The 27,547-nt window shown below is 46.2% G+C and overlaps 1 protein-coding gene across 1 annotated transcript in view; it reads left to right on the top strand.

Moving 5' to 3' along the window:
- Positions 1 to 26,587, top strand: part of BANP (BTG3 associated nuclear protein) — a 310,059-nt gene extending 283,472 nt beyond the window's left edge. The window contains exon 13 of the transcript XR_010608684.1: positions 26,535 to 26,587. The gene's annotated coding sequence lies outside the window, so the exon portion shown is untranslated. The remainder of the gene's footprint in view (positions 1 to 26,534) is intronic.
- Positions 26,588 to 27,547: the final 960 nt, after the last annotated feature.

Here is a 27,547-nt window from a genome sequence, read left to right as displayed (position 1 = left end):
TAGGTGTGTGATTTTGGTATTATAGATGCGATAGTTATGCATGGTTCTGAGAGCTGCAGCAGCAGGTTTGCATTTTGAGAGGTTTGCCCATGGTTAGAATGATGTATTGCACTGTCACTTGGAACCTGATGGAAAAAGGATCATTATCTTTGGAGGAAAAAACCTTAAGTATTGAGGCATGGTCCTACAAACACTAAGCAGATGTTTAATGAGGCCTAACCTCACTAATACTAAACTCATCAGGCCACTTTTGCAAGTGTGATCGTGTTGTGCCTTGAAGCTACACACGGTTATGGGATTTGGAAGCCAAGAAAACTTGCCCCATAGGGACCTTGGCAGAAGCATGAGCCAAGGGCTAATAACTACAGAGTACCTGGCATGGTACATCTCGGTGATGCAAAAAAGCTGGAGGCTGATAGAGGATAATGGGGGAGTATCACTTTATGCTGTTTGACTTTATAGTCTTCCCATGGCTCTTAGCCACTGCTGGAAACAAATCTTCCATTGGATGGGTGTTGGGTTCTAGTATGACCCGTCTGGTGTTCAGTCCACAGAGCTTGCATCACCCTTCTGCTTGCTTGTGGTGCTGCGGGAGAGCATTTCAGAGTCCCCAGTCCAGTCTCTTAGAAGGGAGGAGAGGCTTTTGATGTTGAAAAAGAGACATTTTCCTCTTGTTCTCCTCTCTTGCTTAAGGCAGCCTGGGCATCTTTGAGGGGGCTGAGTTTCCAGCTCTCCACATGTCCCTGGCTAGCTGAGCCCTGCTTTGGTAAGACTGGATGAAGCAGTTTAAGTCTTGGCCCACTGTTTTCCCTGGGAAGTCTGCCTGAGTAGTTTGTGAGTAAGGATGGAGGCATTTGTCCACAGGATGGCTGTAACCAACCAAGCAAACATCTTTTAAAAGTTAAAGGAAACTTTGGAGGTGATGTGCTAGGAAAGAATATTCTTGCCTTTTTTCTCCCTTATTTTATGATGTAGGAAGGGTGGAAGTAGTTATTTTAGAGGGCTTTTTTCATAGCAGAAATACCACTATTGGTTGTTGTTTTTGTTGGAGGTCTCCATAAAACTAGTAAACTTTGGGGAGAGCAGCTTTTATCAGCTCTCAGGTGGAGGTCAGTAGACATTTTGGAGTGTGTTCCCAGATATGCTCTAAGGGGTGTTGCTGAATGGGTCTTGAGAGAGTTGTAAAACTCCTGCCTGTGCTGAACTCTTGCAGCAAACTGACTGAGTCCATAGTCATCTGCAGACGTTCGGGTTAGACCAAGCCTGGGTAAGATGAGAATATGCAGAGATGCAATTAGGCTTTAATACACCATAAAGACATGAACAGTGGGCACAAGTGTGGTTTGCAACGGTAATTTTCAAGCAAATCTTGGAGCCAGGAGCAAATGGACTCTGAGAATAGCCTTAAAAATAAGTCTGAGAACGAAATCTTTAGGTATGGCTGCATTCCGGATATATTACAGTGATAAAAGTGCATTTTTTAGCTGAGCTCAGAAGCTGCCAACTGACACGATGCCAGTTCTAGATGCCTGCCATTAACCTTAAAACAGTCTCACATTGTTGGGTTAATGAGTCACCCTTGTATCAACATAGAGACAAGCCAAGCATATTATTTCTTCTGAGGGAAATTACTGGAAAAGACAATTCCTTCTTTTTCAAATTCCCACTTTACCTCCAGGTTTGGCGTCCAGTAGCCAGCTTTGACTTTCCTCTGCAGCAAGCTGTGGGGTTGGGCTGGGGTTGTGTGAGGGAAAGGGAACGAGACCAAACCTGGGTTGGGGACAAATTTGCCTTCCTAAAATATCCTCTGATGTCACGGCTCCTGGGTGTGGAGCGTGATCGGGTTTTTTGGAAGAGGAAGAGGACAGACTGGGACTTCTGCTGGGAAGAAAATAAACAGAGAGGAGAAGCCTTCCATTGATTTGGTCTCCCGAGGAATTAGACAGGAATTTGCTTCATGTCCTTGCATATTTTTCTCCTTACCTCTAATAGGTTGAGATAGGAATGTTAAGCCTCTGGTAGCTTACCAAAACCTCTCTTTTTTCTTGAGAAGCACAAGGACTAACCAGACGTAGGGTGGGAGCCCTAACAGGCAGTTGCCTGTTGGAAACTCTGGGCAGCTTTATAGTCTGAGGGCAGGTTTAAAATCAAATAATAAAACCTGGTGCCAGTCAGGGGCTGGCAGTGGTGACAGCGTAGGAAAACATTGCGTGTGGCCTGATTCACCAGTGCAACAAGACCAGCTACTGGTACTCAGAGCAATAATGCCTTCCTCTCACCCAAGAAAGCATTCAGGACATCTTTTTGATGGGAGAAGGATGACAGCCATGTAGGAAGAATGGAGTTTGCTTGTTGGGAGCGTGGTGCAAAGGGAGGGTTGCAGGATATTCAGACAAATCTCTCCTTTCTTTCCACCGCATTGTGTGTGTCCAACCCAGTCCCTACAACTCCCAACATCTCCTTCCTAGAGGGTGTGGATGCAATTCCACGCATCCCTCTGTGCATCCCACCGGTGCCTCCAGTTCTGCCTGCTCCCGGATGCTTTAGGGGAGCACGGAAACCCTCCACAACACACCTACTTGTACAGCTGTATCCTATGGGATGCATTTCTTCCTGCCCGCAGCTGGTGCATCTGTACGCTGTGCACGAATGTCATCTTGATCTAATATTTGTTTGGAAAAAGTGTGTGTTTCTCTGTACTTCCAATAATGAACTCAGAGTGACTTCCCTCATGCATTCACCTTCGAAATATGCTCTCATCTTGAGCGCACATTTCCCACCCATGTCTCTGCTGCAAAGCAAATGCAACGCTTTGCCCATTAAATAAATACAAATGGAAACCCCTTCCCATGTGTCCAGAACTGCCTGTGAAGACTTCAGAGTTAAGGTTCCTCTTTTGTGCAAGTGAGGATTGCAGCTTCTTCCCTCTCTTTTTTGGAAGCAAAGATCACAGTGGAGGTTGGATCTCAAAAGATCACAAAAGGAAGGTTGCAGAGGCTTCTGTGATGAGTTGTGTGAAGCCATGATGCAGATTTTGCGCCACTGTGGGCTGGGGAGTATATCTGTAAGTTTGGGGTGATATCTTCACCATGCAAAACCTCAAGGAACACATCACTGATCCAGGTCCAAGCAAGCCTTCCTTACGGGTCTCCTGGGGGTGGTCACTGTGCTGTGCAGTCGTATCAGCCCCAACTTGCACATGGGGGCATCCACGTAGCAAAAACCACCAGTGCTACCGGGAAGCATCATCAGATGGTGCCAAAACGGCTGACAACTCATTTCTTGGCCATGGGTGGCCCCACGAAACCAGGGTGAGAGATGCTGGCAGGGCGCCGTCTGCTTTGGCAGCATCCCTGCCCAAGGAGCATCAGTCCTGTGGGTTAGGAGAATGTCCTCTTTGAGGATGTGAGCTGAGGGCTCAAACACAAGCCTCCTGTCTGGGAAAGAAAACAGGGGAGGATGCTTCAGGGAAGCTGCCTCCTTGCTGGAACCCAGCTGGCTTACCTGGTGCTCAGGCTGGTGGACATCTAAGCTAGGAGGAAAGCCAGGCTCAGCTGTATGCCAAGGGAGGACGGGGAGCCATGCTGTATGTTAGAGCTATGTTAGTGCTAGGAAGTTCCATAGCAAATCATATTTTCTCTTGACCTTTCAGTTTCTGGAAATGTAGACACAATAAACAAACGTGGAAGGGATGAGCTTATGCTGAAATATGAGGATATAGCGGAGTGGAAAGTATAAAGCAAACAAGGAAGCAATTAAGTGCACAACGAAGGGAATTAACCAGTATGCAATCTGTTACATATTTATTTATACTTGGAGGCATAACTAATAACAAACATAGGATTTCCACAAAGCAAACAGTGTCAGTTCCTTATTTTAAGTAACCCTATGGAATTGTGATGGTTGTAGATGGAGAAATTCCTTCTATTGCGTTCTCCATTTGCTGTTTCTTCCCTGCATCATGGTTTTTATAGCTTTTGCCTGGTTTACAGGGTGCCTGTGAAGCCTCTGATGCAGCTCCTGTAGCATCTTGGAGCAGAGGCAGCTATTGCCTTCAAAGTGTTCTTGTTTGCACAGAACATAGCAGCATGGAGTCCTGCTCCGTGCTGAAGCTTCTTGATACCACCATGCTCTATTAAATAATCATCCCTGTGATCCCTGGCTTTGAGACAGGCAGAGTGGGGGGCAGAGATTGACCTGGTTTTTGCCAAACACCATGGATTAGGTTTCAGTTTAGTGTGTTTGGACCCCATGGGCCTCTCTCGGTGCAAGGAGACTGGGGAGAAGAGATTTTTTTCTCTGGGCTACCTGCAAGTGGCTGATTTGAAATACAACACATGCATCCAAACCATTTCAATGGCTCTACTCAAGTGCTTTAATGCTTTCCATGTGTTTGCGGAATTGGACCTTTGGATAGGTAAGTTTTTTGGAGGTGGTGAGTACTCTCAATGACTTTACCAAAAATCTTGGCCGTTCTGCAACCCTGATAATAAAGGCACTTTTGAAGTGCATGGAAATGTGGGTAGAGATCGAGGTAGATCGGCTTACTTGTAGAAACTATGGTAGATGAGATAACGTAGACCCTTGCAGTGCATGAAGGATTCACACGGGTGCTCCTGAGATAAGTTCCTGAGTCCCTCCATGCAAGCTCCAAAAGCCAAGTGTGCATGCAGGAAGAGCATCCATCTCACCATAAAACTTGGCGTACGTGTGTTTCTGAATATCTACCCAAGTCCTCCTTTTACAGCTTCTGGGGCCACATCATAAAGTTGGTTTGAGATGCTTTTCCCATTCATTGCTACCATTTTGGCTGGTGTAGGACTCTTTGTAGGCACAGCCTATACCTGTGCTGCAATGGTGACCACCACCCAGCAGGATGCTCCATGGCAGAGCAGTGCCATCAGCACAGTGTTCCCATAAGAGCAGAGCATGTGCACATCTTTGTGCCGCAGTCAGAGCCGAGTGCTGCTGGCCCTGCACAGGATGCTAATGTGGTGCAGAATTTCCCTCTTACGGCTGGGTCTGGATATTATTATACAAAGCAAAATAAATTGTGATCCCTAATCTTGGTTTATATATGGATCCGGCATTAGCTGTATAAACCCCTATTTCAGATGTGATTAGAGTTCCTTTTTGTCATAGAAAGGGTATTGGCACCGGTCTGTCTCTTGAGATGATTCTCTTGTGGCCCTGGTGCTCCTGACTGCTCTGATACCTATGGGTGTGCAGAGCTTTGAGTCTCCTCCCTGGTAGGCTGCCATCTTCTCCAGGGATAAGTGGACGGTGGCTTGCAAAGTTATTCGTTGTGCTTCAGAACTGCTCACAATCCATTTGGAGTTGTGCATCGTGTGACATTTATGTTGCTTATGGGAATAATTAATTTGTGTGAAACTTGGGAGATGCAAAATGTCATGGAAGGGGTCATTAGTGCTAGAATCTGACAAAGTGACAATTTAAATAATAAAGAATGAATAACATCTTTCTTAATCTAAGGACAGGCTCGTGTTTTCCAGCTACGCACTGCGATCTTGTGAAGAGCACAGTTAATGCAGCATTGTGGTTGGTATCATAAACACTTAATGTATCCATGAACATATGGGGAAAGTATGGTGGAGGCTTTTTCCGCCTCATTTGCCAATTAGTAAAATGGTTCAGTGGATGCTGCTGGAATGTTTATGTTTTCCCTTCTCTGAGTTCAGACAAAGTATGGGAAACATTGTGGTACGTTTGCTTTTGAGCCACTATAAAGAGATGGAAATGAGGGGGGATAAAATGATCAAGTATGTAGAGTGCTACTTGTTCTAACATCTTCAGCTTTTCATGCGATCAGCGGCTGCAGCACACACGTATCTGGGTGCTTCAGTGTTTTATTTATTTATCTTCATGACGCTCTTAGGCTGGGAGATGCTGTTGTTATATGGGCAGAGAGCAAAGACGTGGCAAAGGAGAAAATGAACATGTGGCCTAGCAATTTGGTAACAGAGGAGGGATTTCAAGTCCCAGGTCAACCTCTTACCTTTCTGGACCTGTTCAACCCCTGGTGAACTACTTCTAGGGTTTCCCTTGGCTTTGGGGGTACCCAGGATATGTCTCATGCTTTTGTCTTACATGAAGATTTTTATATGTGGCTTATTGGGGAGGTTCCCTGCTTTCTCCAGTCAAGTCTGACACATCCTAGAGGTGGACCAGAGTCTGTACTTCGATCCACACATCGCTGAACTTGAAGGCCAGGCTTTATCACTGACCCAAAACCTTGGCTCCTCATACCCCTGAACTTTGGGAAGATTTGGATTTGGAGTTGAATGTTGTGGCTTGGGACCATCTTGAATATTTACCTTCTGAGCCTCTGAAAACAAAGCCAGCATTTGACTTTCAAAGCAGTGGAGAACTCGAATTAATTTTCCAGTTCTCTTCTTTCCTCTGTAAAATGCCACACAGCTTTTCCTGTGGTCAGTACAAGTTATGTCTGTAGCAAAGAGAGCGGAGACTCCTACCTCTAAATTATGCATTGCCAGCAGGATGTTAGGATGCTTTGATTGCAAATTTTTAATTGATAATGAGAACATGTAGCCAAGGTTTTGGTCCATAAAGGCACCTAACTTACCCTGTGTGCACTTTGTCCCTTGCTGCAGGGCACCAGAGAGCACATTAATGAAGATCCTTGTGGTGGAACGTGTTCTGCACCTGGATCATGTCCATTCTGCATTTTTATGTACTGACTTTAAAACTAGTGTGGCATTTATCCCAGCACAAGTACAATGGCATGTACCAGGAAGCCTGCAAGAAGTGGCTACGCAGGGATGCAGAGGCAATGCAGGTTGGGGCTGGAGGGGGATGCTCTTCCCTGAGTCCCTCTGTGCTCTCTGGAGTTCCTTCCAAAATGTAGCTTTATCTGCCCCCCCCTTGTTTGATTACACATGGAGCTGTTACAGCTTAGCTCGGCTCTCTGAGAGCACCACAAACCACAAAATGATGTAGAGGAGGGAAGTTAATACCCGGGTTTGGGGAACACGGAGCAGCTCGGGAGGTGGGTTAGGTTATATGCAGTCTTTCACGGTTAACATCCAGCCTGTGACCAAATTGCCCTGATGGCTGATGAGGGTTTGGTAACTTCTGGAAACCAGGGTGGTAGATCTCTGTTGCCGACATGGCAGAAAAGATGCCCATGCAGCAAATCCTGCTATCATGAGTGGTGTAACTGGTAAACTTGCTGGTAACCTCAACAGAAAGGCTGAAGCCTGACCCACGTTTCTGAGGGGTTTTCTCCAGCAGTAAGAGTTGGAGAGGAAGCCTGTGATGCCAGTGTGAATCTGGAGCTTAGTTCAGATTTGCTCCAGTTATTCAATGACTTTACTGCTGTATTTTTTATGTGCTTTATTTTGAACCTTTAACAAGAGAGCTGCCATTTCCACCCAGACTCATTCAACCAGACTAGTATGCTTCAACAAGAGGTCGTGGCTTGCATTCCTCAATGTGTTGGCATTGAAGGTTTTCCCTGGGAAGCTGTAGCAGGCTCTTACCTACTACAGTTTTTGGCAAGAGAAAATTCAGAGAAGTGTGATATAAATTTAGCAGGAGTTTGAGCAATTATTCAGCAGCTGGAAAAGAGCAGGAGCCAATAGCAGGTGTTTTATGCGGACAACTGCAGGCTTTTAGGGGAAGGTGCTCCTCTGTTGTGTGCCAATGTTGCATGTTTGAGGTGCTTACCCTTGGTGGTTTAACAGAGGGTAGGTCCCATTTGGAGGGGATGTTTTGGAGCCCCAGTGTAAGCTGCTGAGGTGTCACGGGGGTAATGTGCTGTCATCGCAGGGTGGGTAACAGCACTGCAAAGATGCTCCCTCTGTAAGGATGCTCCCTTTGTGGCCGTGGTGATGGTCTGTATCTTTGCAGTAGCAGAGGCAAAGCTTGGGTCGAATTTGCACCTCTGGGCCTTGCCTGTCAGCAGCTGCTCTGCATTGCTTTCCGCCACGATCAGTTATTGTCTTCCTGATTTAAAGCAGACCGTATTAAACATCCAGATTGTCCTCTGTGGGCACATGAGGTAAATGTATCGCCCATTTGTTTTTGTGGCAATTATCCTTCTTTTTTTACATAATTATTTTTGATTCTCATTTTTTGACAGTTTCTTGGCCAGGGTGTGCTGCAGCTGCCCTCATTAGGGGTTGTGCCAAACACAGGCTTTTTGATATTGAATATTACTCGGTGGCTGCTGCCCCAGATGGCATGTGTAGCAGCAATTGAATCCAATTACATCTGTGTAATGCTTTTTAAATTGAAAGCCCAGTAGGAAAGAGATGCTGAGCTCCTCACCATTTAGGCAACTTGACTAGGCTTTCTCCTAGGACTTGAGATATCCGGAATTGGAAGGAAGGGGCTGTCCTCCATCTGGGTTAAACTGAAAACAGAGTAAAACCACATAGCTTTCATGTCCTATTTCTTCATGTATAATGCCCATGTCCCTGTGTTTTACATAGGTGTGTAGTAGCATTGCAGATGAGGGGAGGTGAGGCAGAGAGTGATGAGCAAGGTTGGTCAAGATCATCACCTAACATGCCAGTAGTGGAGTTGATGGCTGAACGCCCCTGTTGAGTGGCAACTTGCTGACATCAGGTTTATGGAAGCATGTGCCCCTCGTTGGACTCAATCAGTTCTCCCTCTTTGTTCCCCCCAAGATTTTCAGACAAAGATGACATTTTCCCGTCCTCTGTTACGCTGTAGTATTGTCTTGTTTGAGCTATTAATAAACACCAGTGATCTCCAGCTAATGAAGAAAACAATTATGGCTAAAAACCCCTGAGGGTGCTGAGAAGCTTTGGTGAAATGTGTTGGCCTTGGCTGATGGAGAAATTAGTATGCTTTGCTTGGTTTTACTTTGTTGTTGTCTGTTTATTGAGACTTTTCAGGAACGTGAAGTTGTCTACAAAGAGTGATTCATCGTTTAGGCTGCGGTGGTGAATATCTTCAAGCATGTCTTGTCTTACGCACAGTAGATGTGGAGCATATTTTATTCTTGTCCTCTTCGCACAGATCTGAAGACTGCTATTGCATCTTTCTTCAGCTGTCATCTTTTCCTTCTGGCAAAAGCAGCCTCAGCCCTTCCAGTCTCCCTTCATCAGCCACATCTTTGCCCTCCCTCTGCTCCGCATATTTTACAGCTAGAGAAGTCTAAGAGGTGATTTATTGTCTCAGACAGAATTGCACCTCGTTAGCTTCTGCTTGGAAGTGTGATTTTTCCAGTTGTCCTCGAGCTATGTACAAACATCATAAGCCAATTCTGCTGACAAATCCACAGTGCTGGGGCAGGAGCAGGGCACACCAGAGCAGGAATGGAAGATGTGCTGATTGCCTGTAATGGCAAGTGTCCTTCGGGAGCAGAGGAGTGCAAAAACAACGGAAAGGTGGCACCAGGTTATTCTGGGAGGGTGCATTGCTATCCAAGTCAAGCTAAGCCTTCTCTTAACATCAGTGATGCCAGTTTCCACGTTCCCCTCCTTAGGCTGGTGTTACACTTATCAACTGGGACTGTCAGAGATGATTCATGAACTCAACCCAAATTCACAGGAACAAAATATTGCAAAGGGAACCAATACAGCCGCAGGCAGAAGGCAGGAAAGATGCTCTGCTTTTGGCAAGCCCCGATGCTTGTTTGCTCCTGCTTTGCATTAAGATATTTGCTGCGACTTAAAAACCAAACAAACAACTCTTCCTGCTGAGGCAAACAGCAAAAGAGGTCAATGGAAAGAGAGTTGTGTCTCAGAGCCAGTGCCTGCCCTCAGGGGGCCAAGCATCCCAGGGACCAGATCATAGGCTCAGCCCTTGGGTCGCTGGCGTGGCCATGGCAAATCTGAGCTCCTGCAACATGGTTTGAGTTTAACGTTCTTTTCATCCCGCACAGAAGACATGGATATGTATGAAGCTGATTGCGTGTACATGCTGGGTTTGTTTCTTTTTTTCATTTATATCACATTTTCTAGCTGTTAAGGCTTTCGGATTTTGTAAGGGAGGCATTCTTATGGTGGTTGAAATGGCTTCTTCATTGGAAATTCTCCTAAATCTAACTCAAAAAATGTATATGAAAGCGTCTAATAGCTGAAAGCAAAGTAAGCCTTTTTTAGCAGTCCAAGATGCATTTATAACATTTTTTAGTTAGCTGAAAATTTTGAGGAAAATTATTTCCATTCACTGGAAATTTTTGAGTGTATGATTTCAAGAGGTTGACGACAAATAGTAGCTCTTCTCTTGGTGCTGAAGTTGGATTTCCAGTCCCGAAGGTTTCAGATGCAATTTAGTTGAAGCACTGAATTTCTGATGCTTTTCCTGTTTAACATGAGGAGCTCCTGGAGTTCTGCTGTAATTGTTCACCCATTTACAATGAAACCCAATATACCCTCTGAAACAACCAAAACTGAGGGTTTGGAATTAACCTTGGTGTACAGTGATGCTGTTTGTTGGTAGTGAGGAGTGGTGAGAGTCCAGGTTGAACTGAGTTTGTTCCAACCTTGACTGGCACCCTCCTGCCATTGCCAGTAGCATCAGGTGGAGTCATGAAGAAGAACTGAAGCAAAACCAGTGTGTAGGTCACCAAAACATGGTTTCAAGGAGGAGAATGAAGACATGGGGCTGTTGTCTCTACCTTCATCCTCAGCGGTACAACTTGTGCTCTCAGCACCCCAGCACCCATTCCTAGCAGCAAGAACATGTTCCAAACACAGGGGCAGGATCTTATCCTTGCCTGCATAACAACACCAGCCAGGGCCTGAATTGGAAGAGGTTTTGCACTAACAGTTGGCCTTGTTTTGCTGTGCACTGAATGTGTCATGGGCAAAAATACCTTTGGGGTGGTGGAACCCTGGCCCAAGGCAAACCTTTAACTCTGCTGCTGTGCCCAGAGATGCACAGGGGATGACCCATGTGCGTGAGTTGTGGGGCAGCAAGCTGTGCCCTATGGGGTGCTGTTGCTCCCCAAATACTTCCCAATTGATTGTTGATGTCTCACCAATGGGGTGAGCAGGCCGGTGGGAGCAGTGCTTTGAGAAACCAGAAGTGTGTGCCACCATCAGCTCCCTTCGCAGCACTGCTCCTTGAGACAAAGTCAAGCTCATAAATCTCCTACTCAGCAGGGAGCATTTGTGCTATAAACTAATTAGGTGAGTGGTCAAATACCACAAACACCTTTGCCCTCATTAGAGACCAATAACGATGCTGAGTAGGTGCTGAAATGCCTCATTAACAATGAGCAGGGCCTCCTCTCTGTGATAGAGGCTGCAAAAACAAGCCAGCAGCCCAAGGGTGCAGGAAGTCCTGACACTAATTTGGTGCTTTGCTAATGATTTCAATGTCAATTAGCTAGTCCAAGGCTAATTGGAAGTTCTGGGCTTGTGGGCCACAAAGCCAAATCTTGGGAATGGCTGGATGTATTTGTATTTGCCATGGAAACAAGGAATTTGGCAAGTTTGTGTGATGATGAGCTGCTTTCCCTCTTCATCTGCCTTGCTGCTGTGTTGTCTCAGTGCTGCTCTCCTCCTTTTACCAAAATCCTCTTTCCATCACTTTTTTGTTGCACACTCTTCCATGTTTACTATATAGTCTTCAAAGCCCACAGTGCTGCAGCCCTGGATTGTTTTAAAGGATTTGGGTTGAAACCAGAGTCAAGGCAGACATTCTCTTCTAGTCACTTTGGGGTTTTCTGCTGTTTTCCAGGAAAAAAACTTTTTTTGCATTGGTGGTATCGTTGTAGTGTCTGGAATCTCCTCATGAATGTGGATCTGCGTAAAAGCAAACTGGGAAACATCTCCCAGACAAATTACCCTTTCCCTTATTGCTAAAGCTGAGATGAAACTGGTAAATTTTCTTCTGCCCTTATGGTGTTATAAGTGACTTTAAGCTTTCCTACCACAGATCAGGGTCTTGTACGTGTGTATCTTGTGCAATCAAGATGTTGCAACCAGTGGAGTTTAGATTTCTGGTATGTTAGCATATGGCCAAGATGTGCAAGAAAGATGGCACAAAGCAGCGTCAAGCCAGTGAAAGGGAGACTTAATAAGAGAAGAAACCTCATAGTGATGGATTTTCTGTAATGATTCCCAAAAGTGGCATAGAAAATTAACTTTGCTTAAGCCAGGCAGAAATTCCTGACTCAGAAATTCGGCTAAGGCGGGTTCTCTAGGCCAAGGCTTCTGCCCAGACATGTCCTGCTGTATACACTCACTGATTTCTCCATTGGAGCAGAAAGCCCTAGCAGCATTCCTTGGATGCCATCCAGGGAGGTATGTGCAAAAGGGTCATTACTTTGTGCGTGAGATCGTGTGTTTGCCCAGGTTGCGTGTCACTGGGAACAACGCAGAGCAAATGGCAAATTCCTTATAAAAGTGGTTTTGTGGAGGGGTAAAATGTGCAGCTGCAACCATGTCCAGATGTGTGATGAGGAAGAGCCTATCTCCCCTGCTGTCCCTCCTAGTCAAACACCTTTAAATACCATTCTCCAGCTCTAAGTTTCACCCCAAAAGGCCTGTTAACACTTCCACACAGATGTGTTTGGGTGCTGATGGTCCCTGATTCATTTGCTTTAAAAGCAAAAACTCACTTGCAGCTGGTTGAAAAATCAAGGGAGACATTTTGTAGAAGTAATAATAATGTTCAATGAAGAAATCCCTTGTGGATTTTCACAACCTTTGCTGCTTAATGAACCAACTGATCCAGCCTGTAGTGTTGAAATAATCCTTGCAAGGATGTCAGAGCAGTCCCATTAAGGCAGGGGAAAGTTTTTACTGCAAAACTTCAGTTAATGAACCAAGATTTTGTTGTCAAAGGAAGAAACGGGGCTTTCTCTGACCTGGATTTAGGTGCAGGTGAATTAATTTAGATTTCTTTCCCCTGCATTTCAGGCTGACACTTAATCATCAATATAGCTCGCAATGCTTCTTTTTCTTCTTTTGTTATTAACCGAGGGACAATAGAGAGGTTTGTAGAAGGGAAATCCCCTTGAGTCCTGTTTAATACAAAGACAACACCTCCTTTAGCTCAGGAAATCCCAGAGCTGCATTTTTTTGAGGCTGGGAGAATATTCGGGGAGGAAAGAAGGGGGGAAATCACAGCATGTTTATTGTATTCTTTAATCTTTCCCTAGGGATCTGTTGTGGTTTAATCATCGCTTTTGGCCATTTCTAGTGACAAAATACTGGCTAGATGGACCTCAGAAAGCCATTATTACACTTGGTGTCATCCCGTTGTTCCTGTGCCTTTTAATTAGCATTATGGAAGTGCTGGGTGACAGTTGCACAGAAGCGTTTCTATCATCTTCATCACCCTGCTTTTCTTCTCACCCTTGCTCCGACAACTTCATTGACTTTAACTGGCATTTCCTCTGACTGTGGTACCACTAGCCTTTCTGAAGAGGTCAGTCTTGGCTGGGCTAAAGCTGTGCACAGCTGCTTTCAAGGGCCTTTATCTCCTGCCTTCCAGAGCACTCCTGAGGATGCTAGAGCCTCCAGTGTTTGAGTGCTTTCCTCTCGGGTACCACTGCTCCATCAGAGAGCTCTGCAAATCTTCTTCTCCACACTTCCACATGAAGGCTTTCCTATCTATGTGCCCTTTAATGTTGACACTTCTCTCCCAGATCCAAGTAAAGGGACTTCAGTGAATAACAATTATGTGTGGAAGGATCAGACTCTTATCAGGAACTCCATTGATTCGAATCGCAAACCTGAGATCTGAATGGACACAAGACACTGCTATGTTTTCAGGACCTTCACTGCAAATTCAAAAGCTCTAGGTCCACTTAGGACCCTCAGAATACATGAAGATTTAGTTCACTATTCACTAGAGATCCCTTCTCAAAGTATGAACAGTGATCCTAGCTGAAAATCCCTCCCTTGTTGAATCAAAAGACAAAATTCGCCTTCCCTTAGCTAGGACCAGGATTTCCAGCCATGCAAAAGCCCATGTCTGACCTCCGCCTACCTTGGAACAACCAGGAAGTGAAGAAAGCTGGTCCATAGTGAACCAGACAAGTTATAGGTGAAGCCTGTCAGCAGAGAGGCACTCAGAAAGAGACAGTGTTATCCTCGTTCCCATCAAAGCCATCTGGCTCTTAGTTGCCAAACCAGTGCCAAGCCCCAGTGACCTTTCAGACTCATCACTCTGCTTAGAAGATTTACAGTGGAAAAAGGCACTTCTTGTGAGGAAACTCTTGCTCCTTCCTCCCAGGGGAGCATCTAGCTGCAATGACTCATACGTTCATCATCCTGGCTTCCCGTAACCGTCCAACAGTGGCTACAATGCACTGGCTTGGGGAGAATCCATGCTTGCTTGCCTCTGAGATAGGGTGATGTAAGCTCCTGCTCTGGCTTCTCCTGGCTTTCCAGACTGTTGAAACTTCAAAGCTTTAGTCTCATCACTCCATCACCCAGCAGGCTAACCCAGGCTTAGTCATGGACTTGCCTCTCCTGAAGTGATGATGTTTTAAAAGGGCTTTGGAATGATGAAGGTCCCAGAGGAAATGGAGGTGAAGCTCACTGACAGTCGGGACCTGAGTTTCCAGAAGATCTGCGTAAGTCACTGTCTGTTCTCAGGCAGAGCTGCAAACCACATTTAGCATTTGTGCTGGAGCTGACATGAAGATTTTCATTTCAAGTTGGCAAGATATTCTCTACGAGGTACTGGTACCCTGCAGGGTAACCCTTGGAGAAGGAATTCTGTTATTCTGGGATAAATGGAAAAATAAGTTCACTGAAGTCGGGAGGGAGACTACTGCTTCTCAAGTAAAAGAGAAGCTGAAAAATGAGCTGGAGAGATGGGTCCAAACCCTGAAATGTCATTTGGTTCAGATTTCAAACACCTCAGAAATCCATAAGTGGATTTGTATGTGGGCCCCATTAAAACAGTTCAAGGTCTCTTAGAAAACTTGGGGGTTGTGTTCAGAGTTTGAAGTTTCCTGCCTCCACCAGATTCAGATGTTCCCTGATCTAGGGCTTTGCTCAGGCCTGTGTCCCATTATAGAGCTGTGAACGAATAGGTCTGTTGAGGGAGCCGCGCTGGCTGGTCTGTGTGAGCCACTGCCTTCCTCCAAATAGATCAAGAGACTCAAGAGAGTCTTATGGTGAGGAACATGAGAGCAGCACCGAGGCATTTGACATGAGGTTGTTTGGATGTTAGTGGTTTTTGACTGTGGGACTCTTTGTGTCCTCTCCTTTCAAAACGTTCGACTGTTCCTCTGAATCCAAACCGCATGGATTTTTTCCTGATGTCAGGTAGATGTAGTCAAATTCCTCCTGCTGCCAAGTACAAGGTGAGATGCCAACAAGTATGTGACAGGCTTTTTTGGAAAAGGGCTCCATGATCTCCAGAGCTCCCAAGGAAAAATTAGTTAACCATAAATTCCCACAGCAGGCAAAGCAGACTCAAACCAAACCCCTGATGTAAATCTAAACCATGATGCTCACTGGAGTAAAAACTGTCCTTTTATGCGAAGCAGCCTGAATCCTAGAAGTGCATAAAAGCCAAATCTGAAGTCAATCTTAATGAAAACTTGCTGTGCTGCTGGATAGCTTCTTGGCCTTCCCTTCCATCCCTCTCCCTTGAACTTCTCCAGCGTTCAACCTCTGCTGGGACAATCACAAGCTATAATACATGCTGTGATAATTCCAGGAGACCTGGGGCTACGATCTCTGCCTTGGGTCAGCTCTTAATTTCTTAGTCTTCAGTGGATGCCAGCAGCAGCAGGAGGCTATGAGCATTTGTGGGATGAGGAAAGTTGTCCGTAACATGCCTGAACTCATCATCTTGCTGCTTCACAAGGCGAGCACACAGCACAGGCTACCTAGAAAGGATGAATGGAAAATAAACAGACATTGTGGAATACTTTTTTTCCCTGCGGGATGGGTGGCTGCCAGGCAGAGCTCCAATCTGCAGGACTGAAGACCGATCTCTGAGGACCCATCTATGCCCTTTTTGTTTCCACTCTTTTCAAAGGGTTTTCATTTAGCCTTTCAAGTGAATGGACGTGCTCCCAGGAGCCAGCTTCACAAGGAGCACTTCTCTGAGGCGAGGGCACTGTGGTTTCAGGCTGGGTTTTGAGCTGTGCAGCCCTGCTTATTTGTCTGCCTCCTGCCAGGCAGGAGCTCAGATTGCAATCACAGGCAGGCTGAAAGAGTCCCGAGAAGGAGGAAAAAAATCTCCCTTGTCCCATATCAGGTTTGCAGCTCCAAGCAGCGGAAAGGGAAAGCAGAGCACAGCTTTTCCAAAGCAGACAACTGATGCTGGGGGGATGTCAGGGGCTGATTTTACTCAGGGAGAATTGATTGCAGCGTCTCTGCTGCCACATTGCAGGGTCATAATGCTGTCTTCACCATCACTAGGAGCCCAAGGGGTGTCCCTTTGGGAACTGGTGCATTCACAGGAGGTGCAACAGGGAGGTGTTGATTATCTCCAGCTACTCCATCCCAGCAGAAGTTTTGGGTCTCTTTGGGTGGAAAGCTGTACCGCCAGAGCACATGGGAACAGATCAGGGCTTTTCTTTCCCACCAAATCTCTTCTTAATTTATTATGTGTCTGCTCAGGAAAGAGGAATGCCAGTGCTGCAAGTATTGCATTATCTAGGTTGTGCTGTCAATAAGGCCATCGTGTTGATCAACCATCAGCCTGGAACATTATCTTGGAGAGGTCCCTCTCTCCCTCTGCGGTGACTGAAGCTTCTCCCTGAATAAACAGACCAGAGAAAGTCCTCGAGACTCATTGTTAGGGATTAGAATAAACAGCAGTCGAGGTGGAGCAGGGTTGGTGGCAGATGTGAGCAAAAGATTGCACAACTCCTTTCCGCTGAGGACGTAGCTGCCCTATTAAAACCAGCTACAGATGAGGAGAGGAGTGTATGCATGGTGTATACTCATTAGAGATAATAAGTAATTAGGTGTGAAATGCCTGGGAAGGGCTCAAATCAAGGGATGCAGTGGAAATGGAAGAATTAATGGAGGTATGGAGGAGGAGTCCTGTTAAATCTGCAGGCTGTACTTTTTGGTGTGAAGCTGGCAGCGCTGGCATGAAGAAAACAGGTGACTTGGGAAATTGCTAGATCTCCTTTCCTTCCCCTCCAGCATTTTCCCCAGCGGCGATGATCTGCCAATTCAGCTCTGAGTAAAAGTGACACATCTGGCAGTTTTACCCAGGAACTCCAGCCCAGATCGCTTTGCTTTGCTAACAACTCAATATTTTGTCATATTCTGGGCCACCCGTGAACCTCATAGAAGTCAGACTTGCCAGCAAATCTGCCTATCTAACTGTGCCGGCAGGATCTGGCAGCAGCAAAGGTGGTCATGAGCTGCAACGTGTGATGGTCCCTACTGCTTCCAGCTGACGGGCACGTGCGGAGTTGGATCCTTGTTGGCAGTCCTAATGTGTATGGTCATGATGCTGAAGGTAGCTTCCGGGAAGGACAGAGGCAGGCTTGTCAGGGATCAGGTTTGCACGGCTTTTAGCTGCTCTTGGGAGCCCGATGTGAGGCAGAGGAAGGGTGTTATCTGTGTTAGCATCTCTGCAGATACCCATCACAGCTGCCTGGAATTGTCTATTCAATTCCCTCTACTCCAAGTGCGATAAGAGCAGCTAAGCTTTCCTGGCAGGCCTGGCCACCCATGCATCCCAATAGCACGCTGCTCCTTGTAAGAAGTAGGAAGCATGGTTTTGTCTCTCGGGGGCAGGAGAGGGCAGGCTCTCTTCTAACAGAGAGTTTTAGACCCAGCATATCAGCCTCTGGATGCCAGCTGTGACCATCTTTGGCTGCCCTGGAGAATTTAATCTGACTCACTACATGCTAATGGTTTTGGTGATAACTGTAGTATGCAAATGGTCCAGAAATGTACCACATATTCACATGGGTATGCGTGGGCATGTATTTAGAACAGAAATCAGTATGTTGGTTTACAGAAGTAAGTCTCCTAAGCTTTCTATACTACATTCAAAGGTGGGTTGTTCAGTGAACTAAATGGTTCACTTGGTTGCTAGTAGGGTGCTTTGTGGGACCGGTTTCAGGAGGTGGTGAAGTTGGGAAGGGAGCACACTTGCTGCCCAGGTTTGTGCTGGGTAGGGGTGGGCACAAGGAAGCCAAGCTGATGGTGCCTGTTTAGGGCTAAGGTTGGGTCACCACTTGCTCTGTCTGAACCCAGCAGCTTGGAAACCCTCCCCAGACTTCATCTCCTTCAAAGTAATGGATGTTAAACCCAGGCTGAGATTGCCAGGGCAAAAGAAACACGCTGTAAGCAAATGTTTCCTAAACATCAGCACCATGAAATGTAGGAATGCCTGCAGGGAAAGCAAACCTGCGCCTTGTGGGGTGCTGGTACTTGGCACAGGAGGGAGAGATGCAAACCCCACTCTGTTTTCAGACTGCTGTTTCTTAAATCAGCTGGAGCAGATGCCTTCAGCTTGCAGGAAGGGATGCTGCTGCGTCATGCGGCTTCTTCCATCTGAGCCTCTGTCAGCTGCAAGATACAGGGGAACACTAAGTGGAAAAGGTTCAGGTGCTGGCAGCGTGTCCTCTGCTTAGAGATGTGCAGCTGACATGTGCAGCTCACTCGCCAGTCCTTCCCAAAATCACTACCTATAGAGTCCCCAGGCAGCTCGTGCCTTAGGAATGGCAGAATGAGGAAATTGCTTTGTGCAGCTCCTTGGAGGGACTCTTTTTTTTTTACGCGGAAAGCGGAGTGCGTTGATTTGGTCACTTGCCAACCAGGAAATACCAAAAAGCTGAAGATGGACCCGTTACAAACAGACTAACCAGCCTCAGATGTCCCTTCAATACTGGACTATGGAAGGTAATAGAGAGCACATGAGCCCTGTAGATAATGAGATGATTAACAAATACACAGAAATAAAGCCATTTGGCTGCCTGGGTGAAACACTGAAGCCACAGGTTTCAGCTGAAATCTCCTAATTGCCCCTGATTTCCCTGTAAAGGGTGCTTTTCCAGCATCCTGTCAAGATCCGAGGTTCCGTGCTGGGTTTTGTGTCTCATGTGTGCCACAGTTTAATCCTGCATTTTTCTCCTGCAGAACAGCCGGAAGAGAGGCTGGGGCAAAACAGAGATGCTGATGCTCTGGGGCATGAGGTGTTGGCAGGAGAGGGGATGCTGTGGGGAAAAAGCACAAAGTAGGAGAGACAAGGTGCCTGTCCAAGGAAGCAGGGCAGAGCTGTGAGCTGCGCTTGCCTCTTCTTGCCTGCTTGACCCCTGTCCTGCTGCTGCCACTTCATTGCATGAGCCTAAAATCCTAGGGAGGAAGGGAGTCAGAAAAAGCCTCAGGGAAAACTTGCAACTCCCAAAGCAGGGAGCCCAGGAATAAGGTTTCAATACCTCCTTTGGCAAATCCTGACCTTGTTTAAGGAGGAGGCTGCTGGTGCTCATGCAGATTGTAAAGCAATCAGGTCATTTGTCTTCATGGTGAAAGATGGATCAAGGAGCCCCACTCCAGGCACCCAGCCTTAAAAATACTGGCCCAGTTTCTGTTTCTTGTGTCTGAGCTTTCTTTCCTGGGCTGGGACAAGAGTGTAGGCAGACATCAATGCAGCATACGTGTGTGCACATGTTTTCCCTTTAGGGGAAGGAGGAGGGAGAACTGTGTCCAAAGCAAGGTGCCTTTACAGCCATGAGAACGAGACATGAGGCAGTGTGGCTCAGTTGTGGAATGTGAAGGATGGTGCCAGCTTGGGGGTTTGGAGACGTCAGGAATGAGGCAGGCAGGTGGGACTTCATATCCATAGCTTGGTGCTGAGAAAATGGGGTGGCATTAACTGGGGGCTAGAGGATATTCCTACAGCTTTCTGCACTTTGGGATCACCCTTCGGAATCACAGCCATGTTCCTGGGCTTTGAGGATGGAGTAGGAGCGCTGCATCCACTGAGCCTGTAAATGGGGCAACAGGCTGTGCAGTAGACGGTCTTCAGATCTTCCATTGTGTTGCTTCAGCAACACTGTTTGACCTCGAGCATTTGAGCTGGGACATTTTAAGCCATTTTTAGATGCCTGGCTGAAAAGGGGAACGGAGGGAGGAGGGAGAGAGAAATACCAGGAGGTTACTGTTACATCCCCAACACAATAGGAACTTTTATTAGCAATTTTCCATTGTGTTGCAAATGGCAAAGATCATGGTTATATTTGCATGTTCAGACTGTCCTAGAGAATTAGCTTTCCTCTGTGATTGGGTAATAGTTTTCACATTGCATTAGCTTAAGTGTTTGGAGTGAGATACAAAAGCTGCACTTGAAGAGTGCTGGTTCTCCTGCATTGAAGACCTTCCTTCTTACCTGGTAGTTCAACCTAGGAAAAAAACATATTGTAAGAAGCTTCTTGTGGGATAGAGAAGGAAGAGGCTGCAGGTAGGCAGCACCTTCACCCCAAAGGTATTGATTGCACTTCTCAGGCCAATAAAAATACATGCATTCCTGGCTAGAATGACAATAAGGACATTTCTTTGCTCTAGGATAAGTCAGGAATTGACTAGATTTATGCTTGGCTCTGTGGAGGACATGCAGCTATTGACAGCCTGAAAGCAATTAGGCAAGAAAACAAAACAGAAACAACTGGGAATCGTTGCAGCTTTCAGTCTGCAGTATTGCTTCCAGGACCGTAGAGCCCAGGCACTTTGACGCAGGGCCATGGCCCTGTTGGCTTTCTTCTCCCCTTTTGAGATTTGGTACAGTGCTTTCTGCGGAGGAGTTCTGGTCTGTGGTCTGGACGAAGCCGTGTTGTGCATCTTCCCCATTGTGGGACCTGGAGCACAGTCACCAGACCGCTGGCTGATGGCAGGATGGAGGCTCAGAAAGCTCTGTCTCTCCTTGCCTTCCCCTGCATGACCAGGTATGGCTTGGGCGAAACTGTGGTGCCAAGGGTGAATGGTAAAAATCAATACACCACCATTCCCTAGATCCTTGATTCTCTTCTTGCAGCTTCTCACAAGCTCTCCAGCTTCACTGCAACACCACTATAGCAGAAATACCCAAAGCATTTTGCTAAAGGGTAGGAAGCTGTTTGTGCTGAAGGCAACCTGCTCCACTGAGCTTTAGTGCTTCTTCCCAAGAGAGAAAAACAGATGGGAGCATTTTGTGTGTACTTTTCAGAAGCCAGCAAGCTAACCCAGTCATCCTGAGAAATACTGTTACACTGATGTTGATTACAGCCTCGGGTTTATTTCGTCTTTTTCCCCAAGCAAACCTTGTCTTGTTTTTAAGGACTACTCCTGCATCACTTTAGGGTTGTGCCAAGCACTGGAGGTGGTGCCCTATGTGCTGCAGACATGGTTTTCATCCCAAGGTTGAAGGTGCTTGAGCTGTAGAGTGAGATTCATTGGGCTTGGTACAATACAAGACCAGGTACCATATGAATAAGGTACCTACCCTGCACTCTGCTAATCCCAAACCACATTGCTGACGCACAAGCCTAAGGGAAAAAGCATATGTGTACTGTACAGCATGAAGGTCAGAATGATATTTGGGCTGTAGAGTCACTATTTGTCCATTCTACTCACAGAAAAGACTTTCATATTGCGTTACCATCTGGACAGCAAATGTGCCCTTCTACGGGAACTCAGTTTTAACCTTTGCTCATTTTGTTCAAGAAAGAATATAAGGCAAACATGTAACATACGCACAAGGGATCTCCTGTCAGCACCACACATAGGTCAGGAGAGCTGACTTGGCTGCGTTGCTTGTGTCATGTATTTATGATATGTGTATATAAATGCATGTATTTGAGTTTATTCTTTGTATTTGGAAGAGGGAAGACAGAATCTCTGTTTGAAGCAAGGGTATTCCTAATGTTATCATTTTTGATCTATAATTATTAGTTTTCATGGGAACAGCAAGTCCCACCACATGCTGAGAGCTCCACACAAGGTGCTCCTTCATGGCAGTGGCACAATCGTCATTGGGAGGCAAGCGTATCTGCTATGGGTCCTTTGATTCATGGCAGCTATTGTATGTATCATGACCATCAGTTAATCTGATCTCCCACAGACCATGAACACATTGTTTCTTGCATCATTGGTCATTAGTAGAGACAGGTCATGCTGTTTGGTGATCTCTATTTGGGCTGTTCAGATGATGGGGTGGTAACTGTCAGGCTTGTGTAGCTCATGTGTGATGGAGCAAGATGGGATGACTCCCTTTGCATAGCTATCAATCAGCTGTATTTGGCTAACTGGAGCTAAGACTCCTCCCTCCAGGCCTTTCACCTTCTTTCTGTTTAGAAAGTCCTAATATCCAGCAAAAGCCCAGCATAACCCATAAGGAGAAACTTGGAGCTCTTTTTTGTAGAGGAAAGAAAGGTCAGCCTTACATTTATTCAGTGACCTGGTAGCTTACCACCAAAACAGAGTGGAGCAGCAGAGCTGAGTGCTTCTACAAGAAGCCTGGAGCAGGGCTGTCCTGCTGTCCTGTAGGGACAGGCCAAGGGGAATGGCTTTAACCTGCCAGAGGGGAGATTGGGATGAGCTCTTAGGCAGAAGCTCTTCCCTGCGAGTGTAGTGAAGGTGTGAGGATTCCCTTCTCAGGGTGCCCAGAGAAACTGTGGCTGCCCCACCGCTGGTAGTGTTCAAGGCCAAGCTGGACGAGGCTTGGAGCAACCTGGTATAGTGGAAGGAACTGAATGAGCTTTAAGGTCCCTTCCAACCCAAACCATTGTATGATTCAGACTCAGAATGAAGAGGTTTAGTTGGTTCAACGTCTATTGAAGATGGGGGCTTTTGCTGTTGGTGCTGGGGTGTAACCCCCCCAGCCATGTTCACCCAGCTTTGTACAAGCTCACACAGCCCTAACTCTATTCAGTGCCCTTCAGTTCCCTGTAACATCCCTACAAGATGCTGCTACTCATTTTACAGTGTTTAAATAGGTCTTGACAAGATTAAATTGGAAAACAAACCCCTGCAGCTCAGGCTTGAGCTGTTGAGATTATAAAGATTGATCAAATAACACAATTAAATGTATTTATTAAATAAATGGGTGATTTATCTTTCTTTTGCCTTGCACCCGCGGAGCTGATGCTGAGCTGGCTTCAAATGCATGATGCTAGTACCAGGAAGGGCTGAACCAAGCTTTGCTTCACATTATTGAGCAAGACCAGACGGTTTTGAGTTTTTGGGTTGGTGCATAGTTCCATTTGCCCATCTTCTTCTGCCGTCTGAAAAGCTGCCCAGCACTTGTTCTTCCAGACGGGCCTGGGGCTGTTTCCATTTGTGCCAAGAAATCTGGGCTTTGACAATCAAAACAAACAACTATGTCCTTCCATCCCATGTCCCTCCCATTTAAAAGCATGTCTCTCTCTTTTGTTCTGTAACTTGGCTTTGTTTTAAAAGGCAAAGTCCGTTCTGCATCCCACCCACTTTAGCACTGTCCCTTTAAGATCAGATTTTGGCAGCACGTCCGGTGGCTGTGGCTCCTGTCCCAAGCAGATGGCTTTAGTTAGGCCAGATTCGGTGGCAGGTCTCTGGGATGCCGAATCTCAGCTCGTTCACTCCCTTCTTCTGTCATCAATAAAGCCATTGAGAGAATCTTTAATAAATAAACAAAAAAGCATTTTTCAACAGACAGTGGGATGGAAAATGACTCATAGGAACACAGGGTATAAAGTACACTCTAGTATTAGGTATTACATGTGTCAAGTTTCTGTTTGGGGTCCAAGAATGCTGTGGTTTTTCTCTAAGGATTATGCCATTGTGGAATAATGTCATTGTGGAGTATTTGGTCAAGATGAGCTGATTGAGTCTGGTGGTTACTTACAAATATATGTATTTCTGTATTTTTCAGCATTTGGAAAGTCTGTGACAAGCAGTTTTTGGGCAATTATTGCCATCACTGTTTCCAGCCCTGCCAAATGCCATGAAAACTGCTGCAGTCATGCTTTCTCTCCTCATTTCCTTCTCTTCATTCATGTAGGACCTGTGATTTTTTGCTTGGGATTGGGTACAAACTGGGCAGGATACTTTGCACTGCCTTAGATTTACCAAAGGACTAATCCAGCCCTGGAGAGAAGCTGGTAGGAGCACGCATGATATTAATGTGAATGAAGAGCAAAGTCCTTAAGGGATGGAGGAAACCACCGAGTTACAGACCCTCAGCAGTGCCAGGGGGCTTGGGTGGTGGTCACCAGAAAGGCCTTTGAGGAGAAACCTTAATCTGCTAACCCTTGCTCTTTCTCTGCAAACGTTAGTGAATGCAACAAGAAAAGGAACATTTCAAGTGGCACACGCACTTGTTACAGCAAGTCATCTGCAGAGTTAGGAGGATGCCAGAGGAGGGCTGATGCTCAGTTTCTTTTTCCTTGCATCCTGTGATTCTCATTTTCAACATAGTAATCCCTAGAAACACTGTCGTACCTGGTTTCCGGAGGAGGTCATGTAGGATATCACACTTGCTTCCCATTACCCAAGTGAGCTGATGATTAGAAAAGGAGAAAAATCTTGTACAGTTTGGTTTCCAAACCCTCTGCAGGAAAAAAATTGTGCATTGTGATGATCCTAACTCTAAAAGTCATAACTCTGTGATCCCTGTTATAGCTGTTATCATGACTTTTACCTCCCCAGTCTGTGCTGTGTGGAGGTTTGACAGCTCAGGGTCAGACCCAGGCAGTTCCTACTTGAGCATCATTGGAGAGTAAAAAGGAAGTGTCAAAGGATGAACTCGAAGGAAACGGCTTGCACTGCCAGCTCAGCAAAATATTTATAGAGCACTATACACATGACAGCAGACAGGCTTTAAAAATGGGAAACGACTCAAAACAAGGCCATTTGGATGCAGAAAGCCTCATTTTCTAATGAAAAAATAAAAAAGAAGCATGTATACAAAAAGCCATTTCTAGTTTTGTCCACCTGTCACAATCGCTCTGATTCACATCATTGCCTTCTTTTTCATTTGTTTTTGTCAGGTTTTGTTAGTAATGGACAGAGGGCATTGTGGGAGGGTGTAGGTATATGTGTACCTCAGGGAAGAACACTGCCCTGCAGCCAAAACAGAAGCAGACGTGTCCTGGCCCGAGATGGTTCTGTCTGGCACCCCATTTTAGGGTAAGGCTGGTGTATGGCCACTGAAAATTGCTCCTGAAGCGTATTGGAGGCTGCCTAGAGCAGGTATGTGTGCTTGCTGAAGGAGTAGGTAACATAACTTTATTGTTCTTACCATTGCAACCTCTACCTACCTACTACCTACATAGCTGAGACACCTGCATGAATACCACCTTAATGCAAACCATAATATATACATAGAGTGTGTTTTTAAACATTATAATCAGGTTATCTATTATGGTAACACATAAATGCAGATTGGAGGAAAAGGAAGTGACAGGTCACCTTGAGCACATCTCCAGAGGCTTCCAGTGTCTGAATGGCATTCTGGCATATCCAGGATTGGGCAGCATCCAGGCAGTTCAGGAATAATATGGTCCAGGAGCCAGCATCAGCTGGGGAAAGCCGTTCTAGCTGAATCACATCACGGAGATGGCATGTGCCATTCCTGCGATGCAATTATTCTTCATAGGCTCATTGACCTGAAACTAAACTCCTGGTAAAGCTGAGATTTGAGGCAGCCTTCATTTGCCTGAGTCTGAAAAGGCAGAGATGGGGCTCCGGGGGAAAGGGCAAACATGTGGGAGAAGCCGACTTGCCATTCCCATGGATGTTTTTAGGGGATTAAGAGGGGAACAATCGCTCTCCAGGCCTGTCTCAAAGTTTAGGAATTACCTGGAGGGCCACTGGAATCCGTCTTTGGATGACTGGAGATTTTTTCCTATCTGCAGTGACAGAAAGCGAGTCCAGAGGTCTGGAAACACCCCCTGAGCTGTCAGAAGAATGATGGTTGCTCTCTGCAGCTCGGTTGAAAGCTGACCCATGGCAGGCAGCAGCAGGAGCTGGGGGCAGCTCAGCCCCTCTGCCCATTGTCGTGGGCAGGGCTGCCATGAGGGATGCTGAGGACAAGGGAACACCCCGACACAGGAGGGGCATCAAACTGGTCTCTGGTTGCTCCACCACTTGGGTTTGGAGAGGAGCATGAAAGAGTAAGGAAGCAGGAGGAAAGTCATGCCTTTCCCTGTGGTTCATTGTTGCCTCCTCTATCTCCTATAAATGCCCAGATTTAGCACTAGGACGGTGAGGTTGGAGAGGAGCAGTTTGAGTCCCCATCACTTAACCTCCCCAAGCCTGAAGGAACTGATTCTCCCAAGTGGTTGGCTGGTAACTGGAAAGACTGGAAGGTGTTTGGGAAAAGAACCAAAGGTTTGGGGCTTCAAGAGGCCCCAGCGGGAGGAAGGTAAGCGGCTTGATGGGAAGCCTTTCCCAGCCCCAAACCTGGAGGGCAGATGTTAGCCCCACTGTCACAAGTGATGTTCGCTCTGCCTTTCAGCTTTAAGGTCTAAAATTTCCTAAGTGCTTTGCCTAGTTGCTCTTTTTATTGCTAATATTCCCAGATAAAGTGATCAGTGGTAAAACGGAGCAGCAATAACACAGACCTTTCTATTTGCTAACAGAAATCTCTTAATGTTGTTTTTCTTTTTCATCCCAAAGGTGCCTGGCAGCAGGTGAGGAGCTGGCACTGGAGTGGGAAAGGCAGCACAGCTTAACACAGAAGCCATCCCAGACATTGCTGTTTGCCCACCGGAGCGTGGATCCGGCCAAGCAACAGTAAGGAAATAGCCTCTTATTTCTTTCCTGGATTGGTAAATTGCTTAACACAGTGCAGAACATTTCCTGTGTCATGGTTTCATGTGTGAACTTTGCTTGTGAGATGGTGGCTGCTTGAAGGCACTCAGTTCACTGAGAGCTACCCTGAACACCTCTGTCTGCTCCCAGATTCTTGCAGCTATACAGGTTGCACCATCCCTTCCCAATCTATAAGTCTGCAAGGTTGTCTGTTCTAAGGACATGATGCTTCTTACAGCATGAGCCTCAATTATACTGCCCCTTGAAAATATTTCGTCTGTAGAAACCCTAATGTTCAGCCTGTGAAAGCCAGCACTTGAATCCTGCATTTGGGAAGCGGGGAGTACATTGGTCAGCATGGAGATCTTGGCCATCAAGGTTGTCTGTGTCATGCTGTGCTTTGTTTCCATGTTTCCTGGATGCTCCAGGAGAGCATAGATTTCGAGGTCTCACATCCCTTTGTGTTTGGTGGTGGTAAGATGCTGTTGCAGCCCAAAATCTGACTTAATTTTTAATCATGCTATATCTTTGCTGTGTAGCAGCGCAGGCTGCAATGGCCTGGTTTCCAAACTTAGGACTTTACAGCAGTTCTCTCCTGCAGGAAAAACTAGGAGTAGGGAAAATCATTCTGGAAGCTCAACAGCACTGAGCAGCCACCTAGTAAAGGGTGCACCTAAGCAGCCCTGTAATAACAAATGGGAAAGAGATACCCACAGACTTTTAATGGAGGACCAACGTATGCCATGCAGCCCTCTTGTATTTGAGCAATAAGGTCTTGTGGGCAACCCTACAAAACCCCCCACAAAACCAGTATGCAGGTGGGAACAGGGTAAAAAGAATATCATAAAAGAAAAACATACTTCACTTTCCAGCTTCTA

This window comes from Lathamus discolor, chromosome Z (genome assembly GCF_037157495.1).
Source record: "Lathamus discolor isolate bLatDis1 chromosome Z, bLatDis1.hap1, whole genome shotgun sequence".
NCBI classification, from domain to species: Eukaryota; Metazoa; Chordata; class Aves; order Psittaciformes; family Psittacidae; genus Lathamus; species Lathamus discolor.
This window is presented reverse-complemented; position numbering and strand designations above follow the sequence as displayed.